A 19,361-nucleotide genomic window follows, 5' to 3' on the forward strand; every position below is an offset into this window, starting at 1 on the left:
TGGAGCGACATGCGTGCGAAAGGAAATGCGAAGCTGGCTTGAGCGCGTCGTGAAAGGCGTTGCTGCGAGCTAGGACCGGTGAGGGGGAAAGGGGTGTTGGTAGAGAGGGAGGGGAAGGGTGTCGCTGTCAGCGCGTGCCCCCAGACGCGTCGTGTGCGGCGTTCCGGCGTGAGACGCCCCTGCGTTATTTATATCGGCCGCTAGCGCGGGCCATTGCCTGGCGTGTTTTGACTTCGGCGCGTGCCCACGACGACAAGGCGATGGCCGACGGTGGAGAGAAGGGTGACAAATATAAACACCGCTTGGAGCGGTGCAAAAAGATTGCTCGCCGCGACGACCATAACGCTCGCTCGCCGCAGCTCCCTCTAGCGGTAGCTCGCGAGTCGCTGCTTCCGGAAGTGGACGCGTGGGATGTGAGCGCGAGCTCTCGCGTGAAGGGAGCGGCAGTGAGGCCGCAGCGGTGAGTGTCAAACCATCGTGAATATAAAAATTTAGCTTGTCCGTAAATTCATTGCCGTTAGTGGAAATCCGGGTTACCGGAAAGGTGTACGGTAGCAACGTCTTGTGATGCAGGGCTTAACCAGTAGGCGCACAAAGGTAATACTGAGGTGACCTATCGTATTCCACTGTAAAGTATGTAAAGTGTTTACGGTGCCATAATCGTTAAGGCACATTCCTTTATGGTTTTCCTTCGACGAGAACACTCACGTGATATAAAAATGTTTCAAACGCAGTGTAGTTGGACAAAGTGTCAGAAGATGTCGCTACCAGTTTTGCTACTACCGCCCGCGGCTCCGGTAACCCACTTATGTGTAAATGGCGAAAGTCCGTTTATGGACAAGCTAAAGCTGTCAAATGCTTGGAAGTCTCAGCTTGTTTGAGCCTGTTCGTAAACGTAGTTTATGGAATGCCAAAACTTTGGAGACAAAGACGCGAGCGCCGCGGTGCTGGTGACGCCATCTTCAGACGCTGACGTCAACTGTATAGCACACAGAACTATAATTCCAACAATCATATTCTCCACAACCGCTTTGCACAAATGGGTTGGCAGCAATAATAGAAAATTTTAGCTTGTTCTTGAACTTATTGCTGTTTAGGCATACTGAGTTACCGGAGCTCTAGATGGCTGTATTAGATCGGTAGCGATATCTAGTGAAGCTGTGTTCAACCACAAAGCGTTAGAAATGTCTCTGTTGCATAGGAATTAGCGTCGAAGCAAAATTTGAAAAACGAACGGCATTTCAACGAACAGTCGCTGCCAACACTTTACAGCAGCAGGTATGTAAAATATGATTGGTCACTGCGGTAATAAAGCTAGCTCTGTGTCCTCTGTGGTTAAGCTCTACGCTACAAGACTCCACTACCAAAGGCGAACGTTTCCGGTGTTCCGTGAACTGTAATACAGTTCAATAAAATTTGTTGCTGGGTGAGTTGGTTCATAATGCTCAAGAAAAAATGCTGCGCCAAAGACAGACAAGGACAAGAGACGAATTGTCCGTGTCAATTCCCCCTAATATTAGAATGTTAGCGTGTCCGGTATCCCGGTATACACAATGGCGTCTGTGCATTTCCGGGTTACCGGACGCTGGTAGCGAAATCCTGTGACGCTTCGTCTAACCACGACGCCTTACGCACATATTTTCGCGTTCCGTTGAGTGTTCTTGTCGAAAACGCATTTGAAAAGGCAACGTGTTACCGTTTACGCCGCTGCCAAAAATTTACACCAGCAGCAAAGTAGAATACCCTTGGTTACTGCAATAATAACTCTCTGTTTGTGTGTTTGACTTTTGCACTACGAGGTGGCGCCACCAACTCTGCCGTGCCGCTCGTGTTCGCGGATCCGGTAACTTGGTAATCCGCAAACGGTAAGACGTTAGCGGACAAACTAAAACTAACTATAGACTTTTATTTTGTCCCGATACCTATTACGTTACAGGTAAATACCGGAGACGCTGGTAACAACCCTGGTGGCGACATGTTCTGACGCTTTGTCAAACAGCAGCTAGCTAGAAACTGTTTAGTGTGACAGGGATGTTCTCAATTGAGAAAACTAAAAAAAAACGATGGTATTTTGGCGTTTATGCTGCTGCCGATGCAGAAACAGAATATAGGTGATCATTGCAATGATAGCTATGTCTTCAGGTAAACTATGCGCCACAAGATGGCACTATGGTAACACTGTTGCCCACGTCTTCGTCTCAAGTGTCCGTAAACGTACAGCTCGCGGAATAATGGAACAGCGGAGACGCAGACGTACGCAGTGGCGCTGGTGACGCCATCTTGTGACGCTGACGTCAACGAGAGAGCTGCAATTCTGTAATTGGAACGATCATATTCTCCCAATCGCCTGGCCCAAACGCAACTTATTTCATTATTTTTCATTTTTTTGTCTTAAGTACAATGGTTCTATGCTGAAAGCAGCATCTACGTTTACAGCGCTAGCGCGCCAGGTGTTGCGTGAAGGGAGAGGGCATCACCGCGACGCCACGTCACCCTCGCTCTCGAAAGCCTGTGTTATCCGCGCGTTCCTTGACCGCGCAAGCTCTCGCCTTCGTTCTAACAGCGCCTCGGCAAAGCCAAATCTAAATGCGCCAAGCGGCTCAACGCGCTCGCTTGCCCGCGAGGAGTTCACAGTTCAAAGGACCGCTCAGTGGCGTTCAATTGGACATTAATGCTTTCTCATTCACAACTCATAAGAAGTGCTTATAGGTGTCCTCGGATTTTATATGGTATAAGCTGGAACTGCTGAAAATTGCTGTATCGCTTGATTCTCCACGTACCATAAACTATTGAAGGATTAAATTACCATAAGATGAGGTGACACGACAAATGTGTTAGGACAACTGAAAATTGAGCAACTGATAAAGATTCCGCGCGCCACTGAAAGGAAGGCGTGCAAACGTGACACGAAAAATGCGTGCAAACGTGACACAGTGTTTCATTATTGCAAGCTTCTGCGCTTGGTAAGCTTCTATATAACGTGCTAATCTGGACTCCCTTTGCTCCGGTGTTTCAGCAGACAACTTTGCCTTGGCTTGAGATTTCGCAGCCTGCCGTCTAGCTATATCTACCGGATGATTGGATTCAGCCTGTCGCTTACGCTGAAGCGCACGCACAGACGGCCAAGCCGGCGCGCCATCCATGGCGTTAAGCGGCCAAGCGCCGGCGAAGCAGCCGTTAGACCCTCGCCTAGTCATGTGGTACCGCAGCGGATCACGTGGCGTGACGTCACACCTGCTACATTTGCGCTCCTTGCAAGACATGGCGTAGTAGAGCTTTTGCTCTAAAATTTTGCTGAAGGCCACAAAACATTGACGATGATTATGATTGTAGGCTAGAAAAGTCGAACGATTCCAAAGCCTTTTAATAACGGAACGGTGCTCTTGATGGCGTATAAATTTGCTACAGGGATGATATTTAAGTAACGTTTTATTGTTTCATTGCCTGATTTCGTGAAGAACAGCGCCGTTAACTAGCACATCTGTGGCGGTAGTATGGGTGGCTACACATACCAGCCTATTCGTCGTGTGCGTGTTGTCATGAGCGGCGCGAGCGCCGGCGGGGAAAGCGACTGCAATCTCTCGAAGCTCTCGTGCAGCAGCGTCACAAACACGCCGCGTAACGTTGCGTGAGAAGTCGGGTTCTGTGCGTTGGCGCCTTTGTACTGGCAGTGAAAGTCCGACCACCAACCACGGACCAGGAGCACGGGCGAAAGAGCCAAAGAACGCTTTAAATAGAAAAAAAAAAAAAAAAAACCTGCTCGTTACGGGTACTGCGTATACAGTTGATCAGTGATCTCGATTCCGCGGGCCACCAATCCGGAGAAATTAGTTTTGCGTGCCGAGAGATTGGCTGATATATGGCACGTGACCACGTGACTACAGCACCTGCATGCGTAAGCACGGGACTGTATATGCGTCAGGAGCATCTGAGGGTGCCTTAAAACACCTTTCGTAGATACTGTATAGTCTTCAAGATTTTCCCCCCGTTATCCGGAGAGCAGGAAACGAGTGAACTAATGAAGGATCCTGGCTGAAGTTAGCCGGCCACTCGAACTTGCCTATCGTCCGATTCTCGGCTCGGGGCGCATGGGACTTGTTTGACTGGTCACAAATGGAAATCGGACAATGGTTAAGTTAGGTTGGTTGAGTACTATTTAATGAATGAATGAATGAATGAATGAATGAATGAATGAATGAATGAATGAATGAATGCTTCGCGCGCGCCTTAGCGCCACAGTCTCTCGGCCCGTTACACTCGCGGCAAAAGATTCGCTCGCTCACGCTCGCTGATATAGTAGGTCGAGCGACGCAGCATAGCCGCACAAGCCGCGCCGATACGTTGCGTCCACTCCGAGCGCGCTAATGGACGCGGTACCGCACGCGTCGGACACCCCAGCGACGTATATGCGTCCCAAGGGAGTCGTGCTGCGGTCTCTTCTTCCTCGCTCGGCGCGGCGCGGCGCAGCCTTTCCCCGAAACCCGGCCCCCCGGTCTTCTTTTCCTGTTTATTTAAGCCACCGAGCAATCGTTTCGGGCCCTCTATAGCTCATATCGGTCGGGCACCCGGCGCTACCGATATGTGTGCTGCCGGGACACGCGCCGTGTACCTATATACACTCGGCCCCAGGCAGGCTGGCTATATGTAGCCACCCGTGCCGCTTACCAGACGCAGACGGCTCGAGTATAGGGCGAGAGTAAAGCCAGGGAGAGACAGGGGGGTGAGGGAGCTAAATGCAAGAGCCGTGGAAGGGAAGCTGCGTGCCGAACAGGTGCGGCCTCTGGTCGACTTCTTTTGAGCCCCGCACTTTCCGCAGTGCATAGGATGCCTGGAGGTTTAAAAAAAGTTAGCAGGGAATAATCGTGGAACTGAAATACAGACGTGCATACTCGGACTCAAATAGGAAGGAAAAGGACAACACACCCGACTATCCCCTTCTGTTCGGTTCTGTTATTCGTTTTATACGAGTATGTATAGACTACTTCTGTTCGGTTCTGTTATTCGTTTTATACGAGTATGTATGCACTACTTCTGTTCGGTTCTGTTATTCGTTGCATACGAGTATGTATAGACTACTACTGTTCGGTTCTGTTATTCGTTTTATACGAGTATGTATGCACTACTTCTGTTCGGTTCTGTTATTCGTTGCATACGAGTATGTATAGACTACTTCTGTTCGGTTCTGTTATTCGTTTTATACGAGTATGTATAGACTACTTCTGTTCGGTTCTGGTATTCGTTTTATACGAGCATGTATCCATATAGACTACTGCGGAGAGATTGAGGTAGATCGTACCTTGGCTACTCCAATTCTCTATGCCATACAACAAACATAAGTGAACAGTAATATGAAATAAATTGGTAATTAAGTGTCAGTGAAACTAATGAAAATTACAATTAGCGCTAGTACGGATAGAGAGTTCACGTGACGTCTGTCCACGCCCCTAACCGAATAATATAATATACACTTCTGCAGCCATCATCCAGTGGTGCAAAAGTCCTCCCGTATATACTAAGAGAATGGTAGCTCCAAACACACAGCTCAGTTCAAGTTCAGCCCAAGCTTCTCTGCGACAGTCAATAGCGTATCAGCGCGTTATCTTTATCCGATACGTGCAAGGAACGATACGCGAGGAAGTGCAGCGTGGTCTTCCTATCGGAGCCTTTTCAACCGGCCTTGTCGGGGTCGAGAACGGCGATTTCGTCACTGCGCCGCATTCTGCGCCCCTAAAATTGAGGGCTGCGCGTCGGAGACGAGTGGGATGCACGCCCTGTCAAAGATTTGGGGAAGAGAAGGAAGACAGTGAGAGAAAAAGAAATGTTACGTATCGCTGCCGAAAAAAAAAAAAAAAGGCGTGCGAGGATTGAGAACGAAGTGGCAAAGACAACAAAAGTAACGGCCACATGAAGAAGTGGAACGCGCGAGCGTAAACGTTACCCAACGTGCCATCCGGAAACAGTGTTTCAACTTTTATTTCCTCCTCCCCCCTAGTATTACACGAGCTACTCGCAGCGGTAAATACGCTAACCCTCATGTTTCGAACGCAGGCGTGAGCCTTTTTTTTGGCTTGTTGCTTCGAAATGAGGGGGCAGGGGTGGGTCGATAATTTTTACTTTCTTTCTTTCCACATTTCCTTTCTTGTTATTTTTTTTATTTTTGAAGACCTGACTGAGGCGTCAAGGAAAGGATACCAAGAAAAACTGACTTTCGAAGAATGTTGCGCGACGCCGCGTGAGCCCCAGTTACGCCCTTCCGCGTGAGGCAGCTTTCGAGTGGTTCGACTCGGCTGTAGCGAGCGAAGTGCGTGCGTAACTCAATGGGGTGCGCGCGCTATGGTTTCCGTGCTGCTTTTTGTTACTTTATTCCTGTTACGGTGTTGTTTCTTTTCTGTTCCGCCGTCCCTTCTAGCTCGGCTGGAGTGATTCGACCACGCTCCATTGGTCTTGACAAACGACGGCGCTACGCCGAGGACGGGCACGCCGGAAGTCTGCGTCACTCGCGTCTTGCGCAAAAGCATGCGCGGTGCTGAAAAAAAAAAATAAAAGAAGATGGGGACGTTTCTTTTTCTATAGTTTCTTTCTCTATAGTTTCTTTTTCTATAGTTCTTTTTTTTATCCCTGGCGGCGTCCTACACCAACTTTGTTGGCAGGAGTCAGAAGAAGCGTGTCACGCTTTCTTACTTGACGCGTTTCTGAGGAGACAATCGCGTCAGCGCGTGTGGCGCACACCGCGCGAGCGGAGTTGGCGAAGTGTGGGGCCCAGAGATGCACCTGCACGTCAGCCTGCCGTGGGCGCGCCTATTTCTGGTCTTAACGTTAAGGAGGTTGGTGGTCTAGGCGTGTATTCTAAACCCCGGACTCGCTGGGCTGTCTTCGCCGCATGGCACGGGCCGACAAAAAAAAAATAATAAAAAAAAAGAAAGAAAGAAAGAGAGAAAGAAAGAAAACAACTATTGTGAAGGCAGGAGCCAATACTTTCGTAAGCGAGAAGGCGAAGCAAGTTGTTGGCTATGGATGCCACGAAGGAAGAACAAGTCAGCTAAAGTTGGCATAAATCATGGCGTTGCTTGTGTTATGTCATTCGTGGGAACGTTATGCATTATTGAACGGCTCGCGCACGCGAGAGAGAGAGAGAGTTCTTGGAAGACTGAAGAAGGAGAAGAAATACACAGAAAGACGAAAATGGTGAGGATCATAATAGTAGACGATCATGATGATTGCTGTGGTGTCGAGGATGAAAAGGTCAGGCCGAGGATGCAGCAAGAAAAAGTAGCAGGAGGAACAACATGACGAGGGTGATGCTATTGGTTATGATGATGATGATGCAGAATATGAAGATGAAGTACGAATCAGATGAGGAACGTTTCTAGTCCACTTTCTCCAAACCGCCCAATTCTTCGCCGATTCCGCCACTGTTGGTATGTGTCATTTGCACAGAGGATCATCATCATCATTAAACAGGTGCGAGTGTTCGCCAAGAGACCATGCCCACTGTCTCCAAAGTGTTGTGCTCCTGCGCCTGCATAGCGGATTCTGCCCACTACCCAATTATGACATGTCACGTCATCCAACTTGAGATCCGAAAGCTCTGACGACTACGACTATGAACGATGACTCGTGGACAATGCATTTCACAATTAGATCTCGCAGTATCCGCATTCGAAACGGGCCTTCGTGCCTTTAGAATGATTTCGTTTCCACATTATGCCGCGTGGCAACTGTATATATATATATATATATATATATATATATATATATATATATACCACGTGACCAGTTTCTGATACTTCACGTAATCAACCCTCCCGTAAGCCAGCAGACCACCAGAGAAGAAGAAGCGCCGCGGAGAAAAAACATTCAACAGCTGACGCCTGAGCGTTTGCTTGCAGCGTACTACTCCTCATTGCAGAAAAGAAATTATCAGTTCATCATTAGTTGGCATGCGTGCTAATGATCAACGGAAGCGGCGCTGCGGCGAGAAACTGTACGACCAAGTTGTTGCTAACGATTTATTTTTCAAGGCACGGAGTACCGGATCTGAAATATAAATACGTTAAGTCCGTAGAACGATCAACGCAAGATAAAGGGGCTTCTCCTATCTCCTTCCTTTCTGGCCTTCGTCGTTTCGCCCTTCTCTCTCTCTCTCTTTCTTTATTATATTTTTTTTATTACACTGCCACGAAGGAATCGAGTTTAATCTGTCATTTGAGTCAGCTTCACACCAAGGCGCGGGCGGAGGCCGGGGGCTCCGCCCTACCAGTGTTTCGTCACGGCCACGTCGCGTGTTCCCGGCCAATTAGGGTTCGCCGAAAGGAGTAGATTCGTAACGCGTCACCGGGTCATTAGGGGGAAAGCGAAAACGAAGCGCGAAAGAAAGGCGAACGCAAGAAAGATAGGGTGGAAGGAAGGAAGTCAGCTAACGGAGCTGATCGTGACACGACAACGTCCGCGTCGACGACGCCCGGTTATAGTATACGGCCATCAAATTAGCGCAGGCAGGCTGAAGAGACTTGAAATACGAACTGCTTGCCAGAGAAATCGAGTCGAACCGACAGCCAGTGACTGAAAGAAAAAGCCGGCAGATCCCACGCCCTGTGGTGAATCGATGTTATGCGAAGCAGTGTGCGGGATAGCCTAACAAGCTGACGAAACGACCATGAGAGCACCAAGACGTAGGCGGCTGTTTCATGACCTACATGACACGCATGTCATGGCATTCATGTCGTGACCTATCATTTATGTTCGTCATTCACTCTTGTCATACTCTGCCAATATTGGTACATACCAAGTTAACGAAAGGGCCATGAGAGCACCAAGACGAAGGCGGATAGATAGATAGATAGATAGATAGATAGATAGATAGATAGATAGATAGATAGATAGATAGATAGATAGATAGATAGATAGATAGATAGATAGATAGATAGATAGATAGATAGATAGATAGATAGATAGATAGATAGCACGCGAACATGTTTTGAACAGGAGAACAGATTGTTGGGTTAGTTGGATCGTTGCAGTGACGGAGGTCATAGCGTTGGATTGACACGGACAAGAAAGACGGCGGGACGAACTAGCCCGAAAATCTGTAACTGCAACGAGCCAACTAATCCAAAAACCTGTACTCCTGGATTTCATTTCTAGTATACCACGGGCCATTTTGTATGTGATCGCAGCTCACGTACTGTCGTCTTTCTCGTCCGTGTGAATCGAACGCTATGACCTCAATTACTGCATGCTTTGCGCACCTGGATTTTAAGCCTGCATGCTTGTCGATAGGCTGCACGACGTAACCCATATATAATATGCGTGCGCGTGCGCGCGGATGCATGCATGCATGTGTGTGCGGGTGTCATGACTGCGAGTGTGTGACATTATTAGAAGATGAGCACGTCGTGTGCACACACGACGACGCGACGTGTCCGTCGGTGGATCGACGACGCTCACCTGTCGGCACACTCTGAGTCACAAACTCGCCCCTCCATTGAGATGCGCGATAAGCTTGATCGCGCGCGCTGTGCATCGTCCACTGCGGAGAGCGAAGTCACCACCGTTTTCTTTGGCGCAAACCGGGAAGAAAAAAAAGTCACGTGGGTGCTCTACGACAAGATGAGACAAGGGGGCATAGGCACCGCACATTTTAAGGTCGCTTCACAGGAAAAAGAGATTCGAGAGGCCGCCCTACATTCGTTGCCTGTATCGTTTTTCTTTTTCGTTTTTTTTTTCGTTTTTTTTTAAATCTTCGACGAAGCAATCCTTGTCCTGTTAAGCGGAAAACGGTTTCCCTTTATTCTCTGTAAAATGTTCTTTCCGTGAAGAACAGTGGGGCAGTTGCTTGCGCCTCTTGCAAGCATGCGTTGCCGGCTTTCCAAGTTTCTTGCTGATGCTGACTCGCTGCTTCTTTTAAAATTTGTTTGTTTGTTTGTTTGTTTCTTAGGTCGGTCGGTCGGTGATTTGTTTGTTTCCTTGTTTGTTTGTTTGTTTGTTCTTAATTTCGGGTTGACGCCTTGTACGAATTTCGCGCACCAGGTGTGCGCGACATCAGTAGAAAATGTTGACCGCTATTTCTGTTTTTTTTTAAATTCTTCTCAGCAGAAAACCTTTATCCAACCACGTACCTCCAGAAAGTGGCTGTCCGACACATTGGCAAAGGACTTGGCGACTATGATGGAGCTTGTCGTCAAGCTGAATCACGCTGGTTGATTGACTGAATATTAATTTGCGCCAACAACGGATGTGACCATGGTCCCAGTATTTTATACTGTGAGGATGTTTTGAAGTCGAGGCGGTTTAAGGTTCTCTGGTGAGATAGGCATTGGGATGTCCAATATTTGGTCCAATAACTTGTGTCTTCTCAGTGTTCAACGCTTTTCTATAATCGACCCTCTATGAGGCGGCCTTTCTCACTGCGTGTAAGAGAACTGAGCGAAGAGATGGATGTCCCACTTCTAGAACATCGCCTAATGCCTCCAGCTAAGCTGTCACCACCCTGGGAGTGGCAGGTGATAGAATGTGATCTATCCTTTGTAGAGGTCACAAAGCATGCTCCCGACCTCGAAATTGCAATGCATTTCCGCGAACTTCAATCGAAGTACTCGTGCTCGGAATTCTATACCGACGCATCCAAGTCCCATGCTGGCGTATCTTACGCCGCGGTTGGCCCCTCTTTTTCAAAATCCGACGTATTGTACCCCCTAACAAGCATTTTCACCGCAGAAGCCTATGCAGTACTGTCTGCGGTGAAGCATATAGAGAAATTGAAACTACAAAAGGCAATAATATTCACAGACTCGTTGAGTCTTGTAAAAGCGCTAAAATCTTTACAAAAGCATAAGAATCCTGTTGTTATCGAGCTTTACTCACTCTTGTGTAACATTTACCAATCTCGTAGACATGTAATAATATGCTGGGTGCCTGGCCATAGAGGCATCGAGGGCAATGTGCTAGCAGACCAGTTGGCCACATCAACTACATCGCAAGCTATTAATTCTGCCGCTGCTATTTCCTCCGCAGATCTGAAGCCTTTTTTTGCGAAGGAAATTGCGAGGCCACTGGCAGCGTCTGTGGGACGCTGAAACAACTAATAAGCTCCACTTGATTAAGCCACAGTTAGGTTTCTGGCCCTGTACAACTAAAACACGACGAACTGATGTCCTATTCTGTCGTCTCAGAATAGGACACACATAGGGTACTCACAATTTTCTATTGAATGGAAATGATCCTCCAACATGTGGTAGATGTGGCGACAGGCTCACCGTTCTCCACGTCCTCTTGGAGTGTCGGGAAGCCGAAAGAGAAAGAAAGAAACATTTTCCTCTCGCATATCGCTATTGTGTCCCTCTGCATCCCGCTATGTTTCTCGGTAAAGAACCACTTTTTAGCACCAACGCAGTCCTTGCTTTCTTGAAAGATGTTGTGGTACGTGTTATTAGCCCAATAAGTTCGTAGTGCATCCTCTCTCTAGAGGATGTTGCTGCGATAGTTTTTTAACTGCACATGCCTCCAGGCCCTTGTGTTTCAAGGGCTCTGTTTAGGCACTTGTGCTTCTGGCCAATTCTTGTATCTTAAATTTTTTGTAACTCGTATCATTCTTTCGCAATGCATTGTTCATGTCCATAGTACTCATAATCACTCATTGCCATAATCTTATTACTTATAGATTTTACGCACTTTACAGCGACTGATTTTAGGCCCCTTTACAGCCATGCCACATCTAATGTTCATATAATTCCCTATTTATCTACCACTAACAAGCCATTACCATCGTCTTGATACGAACTAATACTGTCATGGCGCTCTTTGGCCATACCTGCCCCTTGCGCCACTAAACTCCAACAATCATCATCATTGTGTCTTCTCACTAGCAGCAGATCTCGCAACGGAAGCGTGAAACACAGTAATAAGCCAAACGCTTCCTAAGTAGCACACATAATATACATATACGTACAGGAAAGGGCATTCCAATTAATTTAAGATTATTTTGTCGCTCGATTTAGTCCGGTAGTCATTACATTGAAAGCGAGAGCGCCAGAGGACAGGCGGTCACGCTTATCGCTATCTCTGTGCGCTTTCTAATAACAGTTGCGGTGCTTCTCATTTGATTTTTTTTATTCACGACATTTTAAAGGCACCTATGCCCCTATGGGCATAGGCTCCTATGCTCCGAAGGCGCCTATGCCCCCTATTCCCTATAGGCCCCTAAGGCCCCTATGCTCCTCACTGTGCTCTTCATAGCACCTATAGTGTCAAATATGCTAAATAGAACACATAATATACATATACGTACAGGAAAGGGCATTCCAATTAACTTAAGATTATTTTGTCGCTCTATTTAGTCCGGTACTCATTACATTGAAAGCGAGAGCACCAGAGGACAGGTGGTCACGCTTATCGCTATCTCTGTGCACTTTCTAATAACAGTTGCGGTGCTTCTCATTTGATTTTTTTTTATTCACGACATCTTAAAGGCACCTATGCCCCTATGGGCATAGGCTCCTATGCTCCGAAGGCGCCTATGCCCCCTATTCCCTATAGGCCCCTAAGGCCCTTATGCTCCTCACTGTGCTCTTCATAGCACCTATAGTGTCAAATATACTAAATAGAACACATAATATACATATACGTACAGGAAAGGGCATTCCAATTAACTTAAGATTATTTTGTCGCTCTATTTAGTCCGGTACTCATTACATTGAAAGCGAGAGCACCAGAGGACAGGTGGTCACGCATTATCGCTATCTCTGTGCGCTTTCTAATAACAGTTGCGGTGCTTCTCATTTGATTTTTTTTGATTCACGACATCTTAAAGGCGCCTATGCCCCTATGGGCATAGGCTCCTATGCTCCTAAGGCCCCTATGCTCCTCACTGTGCTCTTCGTGGCACCTATAGTGTCAAATATACTAAAAAGAACACATAATATACATATACGTACAGGAAAGGGCATTCCAATTAACTTAAGATTATTTTCTCTTTTAGTAGATTACGCAGAGATTCCGACGACAACACGCGCTCAAGCCCTGTAATAAGTAAAAATAGTATAACATTTGAAACGTCCGCGCTCGAACAAGAATGTAATTCGTGAAATTGAAGAGAGAGAGCGACATAATTATAGTGACGCTATAGGCCGACGTCTCGAATCTTATACGAACCTTCGTGCTACTCGAAAGGCGTTAACGTGGCACACCTCGTTTGCTTTCCCTTGTCCTCGACACCCGCACCGCCTCGCCCCTCAAGTATACACAAACTCCCAGCTTCTGGGCGGCGATATCCAGTTTCCAGCGGTCATCTCTGCTCTGAGCTCTCTGGCCTCGTTAGCCGGAAATTTGTCGCGTCCCGCTCGCCCGGCTCGGATGAGTCATCATCGCCGTCTCCACGGGTGTTAGCATTCATAGCGTCAACTGCTCAGCAGCCGCTCGATGTCATATGCCTCCTCTCCCGAGAATCAGCCAGCGTGTCTTCCACTCGCCTTCTGTGGAAAAGCATTTCTTTCTTTCTTTCTTTCTTTCTTTCTTTCTTTCTTTCTTTCTTTCTTTCTTTCTTTCTTTCTTTCTTTCTTTCTTTCTTTCTTTCTCATCTTCGTCTCAATTCATTCCTGTCAACGTCTGTAGTATACTTCCATCGGGAGAATTCCGTGCAGCACCGCGCAGTGTCTGAAAACGTCTGCAGTATATGCGTGGCAAAAATGAACTCTTTGTTAGAGGTGTTCGATAATGTTCGGAAATTTGAATGACTATCGAATCGTCTCTGCTATCCTATTCGAGATTTTCGAAAGCGCCTTCTTGTTCGATTGTAAGGGCCAATAGCGGTTTGTTGGAGTCAAGGAAGAAATAGATCGATGTGAGTGGGGCCTGTTCCGGATGATTTTGATGCAGATGAGCCAGTGCGCTCGTTGCGCAGGGGCACCATTCCCTGGGTAAAATCATGGGGAAGGTAGCTTCCGTTCCATAATTTACATTTATTCAGTAAGAATGCCTGTGTTTTAGGCAGCCTGTATAAGAATTGGTCGTCTCGATTTAGGCAAAAGTAATTTATTATTTAGCCAGTCTCACTATGTTTGCATCCTTATCAGCTGTTTATCACCTGCCAGCTCCTACATAAAAAAAAAAATTCAGAGCCTTTCCCCTGTCGAGATAATGGGGGTAAGCGGAGCTTGTGGCAAGACGACATTTTCGCAGGCGTTCCGCTTCGTTTGCCCAAAATTCGGCGGCTCTTCGTTGACGTTTGGCCTCAACATCGCATTCCCGCAAATCGGGGTCCGCGGCTCTTCGCTGACGTTTCGCCTGGGATTCGGAAGGCTTCACGTTAGAATCGGACGACGAGCTTCGCTAACCCCCATTGTATCGACAGGGGAAGGGCTGGTGATTTTGTCTCTTTGAGTCCCACGTGTGACAAGGGTAATTCAAGGGCGCGTTACAGGGCCTCGAGCCCACAGAGGTATGTGCCATTGATCTTGGACCCTTTCTACACTATCACCAGGATCGGCCCACTTTTGAGCGTGACACCACCACCACCACCACCACCACCACCACCACCACCGCTGAAACGTGTGAGCCTGTAAATCTTCGCTTAAAAAGCGAGGGAACAGTTAAACAATAAAGCCTGACAGATTCATTGCCTGAATGTCCAACGAGACTGAAGGTCCAACGGGCCCCGTGACTGGCGAGACGAAATGTCCAACCGAGGTGGAATGTCCAACGAGTCTGAATGTCCACTGTTGGACTTTTCGTCTCGTTGGACATTCAGGCGTGTCGGACATTGTGGCCGCAAGCGAGCCTGACAAAGGCTTTCCTCCAAATGGAGCCCGACAAGCGGAAAGAGCGTAACAGAACAAGCATACGCAAGGGTCACGGCAAGGCAGTCAGTAGAGTCGTTTGTACAGATAAATGAGTAAAAATGACACGAGTAAAACCAAATCCTTGAAGAGAACAGAACATCACTAAAGAAAAAAAAAAACAATATCCTAGCAAAATCAAACGCTACAACTCGAGATATGTGCACTTTCAAATAAAGTTGTACAATAGCATCACATGGGACGCATATCGTACCATAGGTTCCCATTAGCCAGACGTACTGCGAACGAAGACTCGAAGTAAAGCACTTAAACACTATAGAAAGAAGATAATGAGTTTAACAACTATATTGCAAATCATTTTCAAGGAGCACAACGCCGTGGCCACCGATCAACCACGACGGACGTTGGCGGTAGACATGCCTCAAGTATTCCGAGCAAGACATCACAGCATCGAATTATCAAAGCTCCGATCTCCTGCTGTGATCTAACTACAACGCACGTGGGCACTGTGTGCACCCAGAGACGTGCAATGCACAGTCAGGCGCATCACGCATAATGCGGTGCCCGAATGTGATATCGCTCTGCTTGCGAATCACCATTAGCGGAAATGAATCGAATCGTCTACCTCGTTTACATGGTAGCACACAAAGCCGATGTTTGGCTTAAAGTTACGATTGGGCAAACTTGCAATCCCCAGTTACCCGTGCATCGATGCCACACTATCGGCGCGCAGTCCAACTGACCACAGCATGCAGCTCATCCATTGTCAAATAATAGTGTTGTTCCATTCTTCGCGTGACGTCATGGTGCGGGTCCTCGTTAACGCACACGTGTAGCTCTGGGTGCAACTGAGAACTATAGTTTAGGGGCTTCGTTGTTTAAGTCTATACGAGGTTTATAGTATAAAGCTTGTCGCTGCTCCTCAGCGAATGCGGGGAGTCACCGTAAATGTGGACTTCTAGCGATATGTACAAAATTGTACATAAAATATGTACAAAAAAATGAACAGGTGCGTATGGAAAAGAACAAGGCGTATAGGATCTCAACCTCTACGCAATTAATACATATTGATCCTTAACTGAACTCTGTGCGTACTTTTATATCCCAAGTCCCCTCGACTGAAATCGGGTCGATGTTTACACTTGTGTGATTTCAGGGTCTGGGAATCAAGGAATGGCGAAGCCAGGAAAGGGAGGGGGGGAGGGGGGGAGGGGGAGGGGGGCATGACAACGCCACTGGGAATCGAGGCTTATTATTGCGGCTGCGTTTTCTGTACTATACAGAAGGTGACGGGGGACCAGTGAGGAGTAACAATAACTCAAGAGGAAAAAAAAAGAAAAGAAAAAAAATTAATTTGCCCGCACGTGACGCTAGCTAACAACTCTCGGGGCTAGAGCCTAGTACCTACACATACACAAATACCCAAGAAAACGAATGGTCTCCCACCTGCGGCAAGTTGTCTTTTCGTCGACTTGCATTACTCTTTCCTCTTACCATCTCAACCTTTAAATTAAACTTAACGGTTAATTTTTCCCGGTGCTTTCCTCGACTTCATTGCCTCTTAGCGTCATCTGGTTGTAACGAACAATCAAGCCCTTCGGTTCCCCTTAATTTTCACACATATATGAGAGAGAGAGAGATAGTTAAATGATATGCGAGTGGGAATGACATTAGGAATGGGGCCAGTACGCAGGCATTCGAGCTTTTTTACCAGCCTCCTGGCAACAAAACAATTCTTTTTGTGTCGTAGTTGTCTGAATAAACAATGAATGAATGAATGAATGAATGAATGAATGAATGAATGAATGAATGAATGAATGAATGAATGAATGAATGAATGAATGGAAATGGTCGGTCGAGAGTTCCGCCCCTCCTGTTGATGTCACGAGTTTTTCCCTTTCCTTGCCCAGTGATTCAATATCCTGTCACACCAGAGCGTTATCGGAGCTTCCTCGCGACGTTATACTGCAGTAGTAGACTCTGCCGCCGCATTCGTACGAATCTGTAGCCTCAAAGAAACAGTTTATACCACGGTGTCAACCAGGGTTTAGTGCTGAGATCGCACTATTGCTGCCGCTGCTGCTGAGGCTGCACGCAAGAAAACAGCCGTGCTTCGAGTTTGACGTCGAGCGCCGAAACACGACGGCGGGACCACATTCCATTTTCTATTCTTTCCTCCGACGAGGGGAAACGCGCGACGTGACATGAAAGCACCTCGCGCGCGGCGGTGCGCTGAATGAATTTCAAGGCGCCCCGTGGTGGCGGGCGTGTGTGTTTGTGTAACTTCGTCGTCTTGTGTTCCGATTCGTTGGTGGCGAGAACGTCTCGGTCTTACTCAGTCTGTGGGAGGAAGGTACTTGCAGAGGTATGAAGGCACGGAAACGGGGTTGAGGATGGGAGGGTGCTTCTTTTTCTCGCTGCCTTGTTCTACTATATCTCGTTAAGGTCCTTTTTACGATCGTCTCCGCGCCTGCCTCCGTAGCTTTCCTTTTTTTTTTCTTTTTCGGTGTTCCACCGTACCGCTGACACAGCGCCTCTTGGAGCTGCCGATATATCTCTGTTTGTTCTGCCTCTCGAGGAATCGCTCGGCGTGTTCCTCTCCTCGGTTCACCGGGGAAGCTGTCTCTCGTGCGGCGCGTCAGTTTGTTCGTCGTCCCCCGGTTTTTCCGAGGGTCGTTTGGAAAAAAAGCGGCACAAATAGACCGACCGGGAGGCGAGAAATCGTCGTCGTCTTCGCCGGGTGATGTAACGACGCCAATTTGAGGAAATTCGGCGGTCGTACACACCCCCTCCTCCAGTTTTATCTTCCTTTATCGTCGACTGTTTCCTAAACTCGGCCCCGTTCTCGAAGAGGAGTCCTTAAAAACGAGCGAGCGCCAACCGCTTGCGTTGTTTGTCTCAATCGGGGTCGTCGTTTATAATTTACGCGTTCCATATGCTATACGTAAGGTCGGCGTGAAAGTAGGACGGATAGCCTTTACGGGCGACAGCGAACCGAGAAAACGGCAGAAAGATGAGAAGAGGCGACGGATGTATCGTCCGCGCCGAAAAATAGTGTGACGCTCTGTGATCAGCGATGCGCTCGTTGGGGAGGATGACTTCGCCGTCGTACTCCGCCGACGTCGCTATACTGCCAAGCACGAAAGACGTCAACGGTGTCGTTGCGTCACGCCATTTTTATTTTTTTTTTTGACGCCCTAGTCCTCGCGTTCTATGTGAAACTTGTTGCTCTTCTTCATAAAAGGGGCTATATTACGTAAGGGTTATTTTCTTTCGATACTAATCATACTTCCTGTCACCAATCACAGCCGTGAGTGGTCGACACTCCCGATAACGAAGGCTTGGCGTCGTGCCTACCATGAGACGAACGGCAAAATGAATTGAACGTTAAAGAATTGTTATATAATCGGGACCCTGGGAAGGACAATGTCATCGCGAGCCGCTGAAAAGGCGCGGCTGCGTTTCCTGGGAGACATCGGATGGTGCGGCAAACTGCGACTGTGTAGTGCGTGGCGTTTGATATGTCAGTTAGACATTGACGTTGTTTATGACGGTGTGGCCCCTTCACAGACTGTGTGGCACTGCCCAAACAGAACGCGCTATATTGCCCATTCTTTCCTTCGTTGCATTTCTCTTTTCGTTCTTTCATTCTTTCTTTCATACACCTTCTCCCCTTCCCTTGTAAAGGGTAGCAAACCGAAGATATCCTCTGGTTAACCTCTCTGCCTTTCCATTGCTATTATGTATCTATCTTCCTCTCTCTGTAAGCTTTAGGACTGGCAAGAAGTAGTTATGAAGGGCAAGCTTTTTTCGAGAAAGGCTGGCGGCAAATGGGGACACTGAGAGAACGTTTTGAAGTGGAACTTAGAAGAGACTCATTATTAACTACAGCGCGACAGAGTGAGTGAGTGAGTGAGTGAGTGAGTGAGTGAGTGAGTGAGTGAGTGAGTGAGTGAGTGAGTGAGTGAGTGAGTGAGTGAGTGAGTGAGTGAGTGGAAACTTTAATACGATCATAAAAGTAGGAATCAGCTAGCGCAAGACAGGGGTAATTGGTGATCGCAGGGAGAGGCCTTCGTCCTGCAGTGGACATAGCTTATAGGCTGATGATGAAAAGTAGGGTCGCTCTTGAGCTTGGCGGGTGGCTTCCTCATTCCAGGATTCCGCTGGCCTTGGCCGCACGGCGCATCTGTTGGACCTTTCCAGGATGTCGCTGGTTAGGTGGGGCGAGCGGTACACCAGGGTCAAGTGTGCGAGTATTGTGTGGGGTACACCGCGCTATATTTAGCGAGATTTGGGAAGAGGATTGTTTGAATTTGTCTCCAGGCACTAGCATCGTCTGTGCTCAGCTGTTTGTTCGGTGGTGGATAGACTCTGAGAGTGAGACGCTGAGTTTCTAGCCGTTCGCTATAGTTGGGATGGGGGAGGCGTGAGGGAGGTGGTTGGCTCCGCTCGGTTGGTTAGCGCTCTCGTTTCCCACTAGTCCCGCATGACTCCCAAGCTCACCAAGGGACAAGAAGTCACCTGGCGCCGACTCCAAACGCACTCCTTTTCCAGCCCACACATATACGC

The sequence above is a fragment of the Dermacentor silvarum genome, chromosome 11, assembly GCF_013339745.2.
Source record: "Dermacentor silvarum isolate Dsil-2018 chromosome 11, BIME_Dsil_1.4, whole genome shotgun sequence".
Classification (NCBI taxonomy): Eukaryota; Metazoa; Arthropoda; class Arachnida; order Ixodida; family Ixodidae; genus Dermacentor; species Dermacentor silvarum.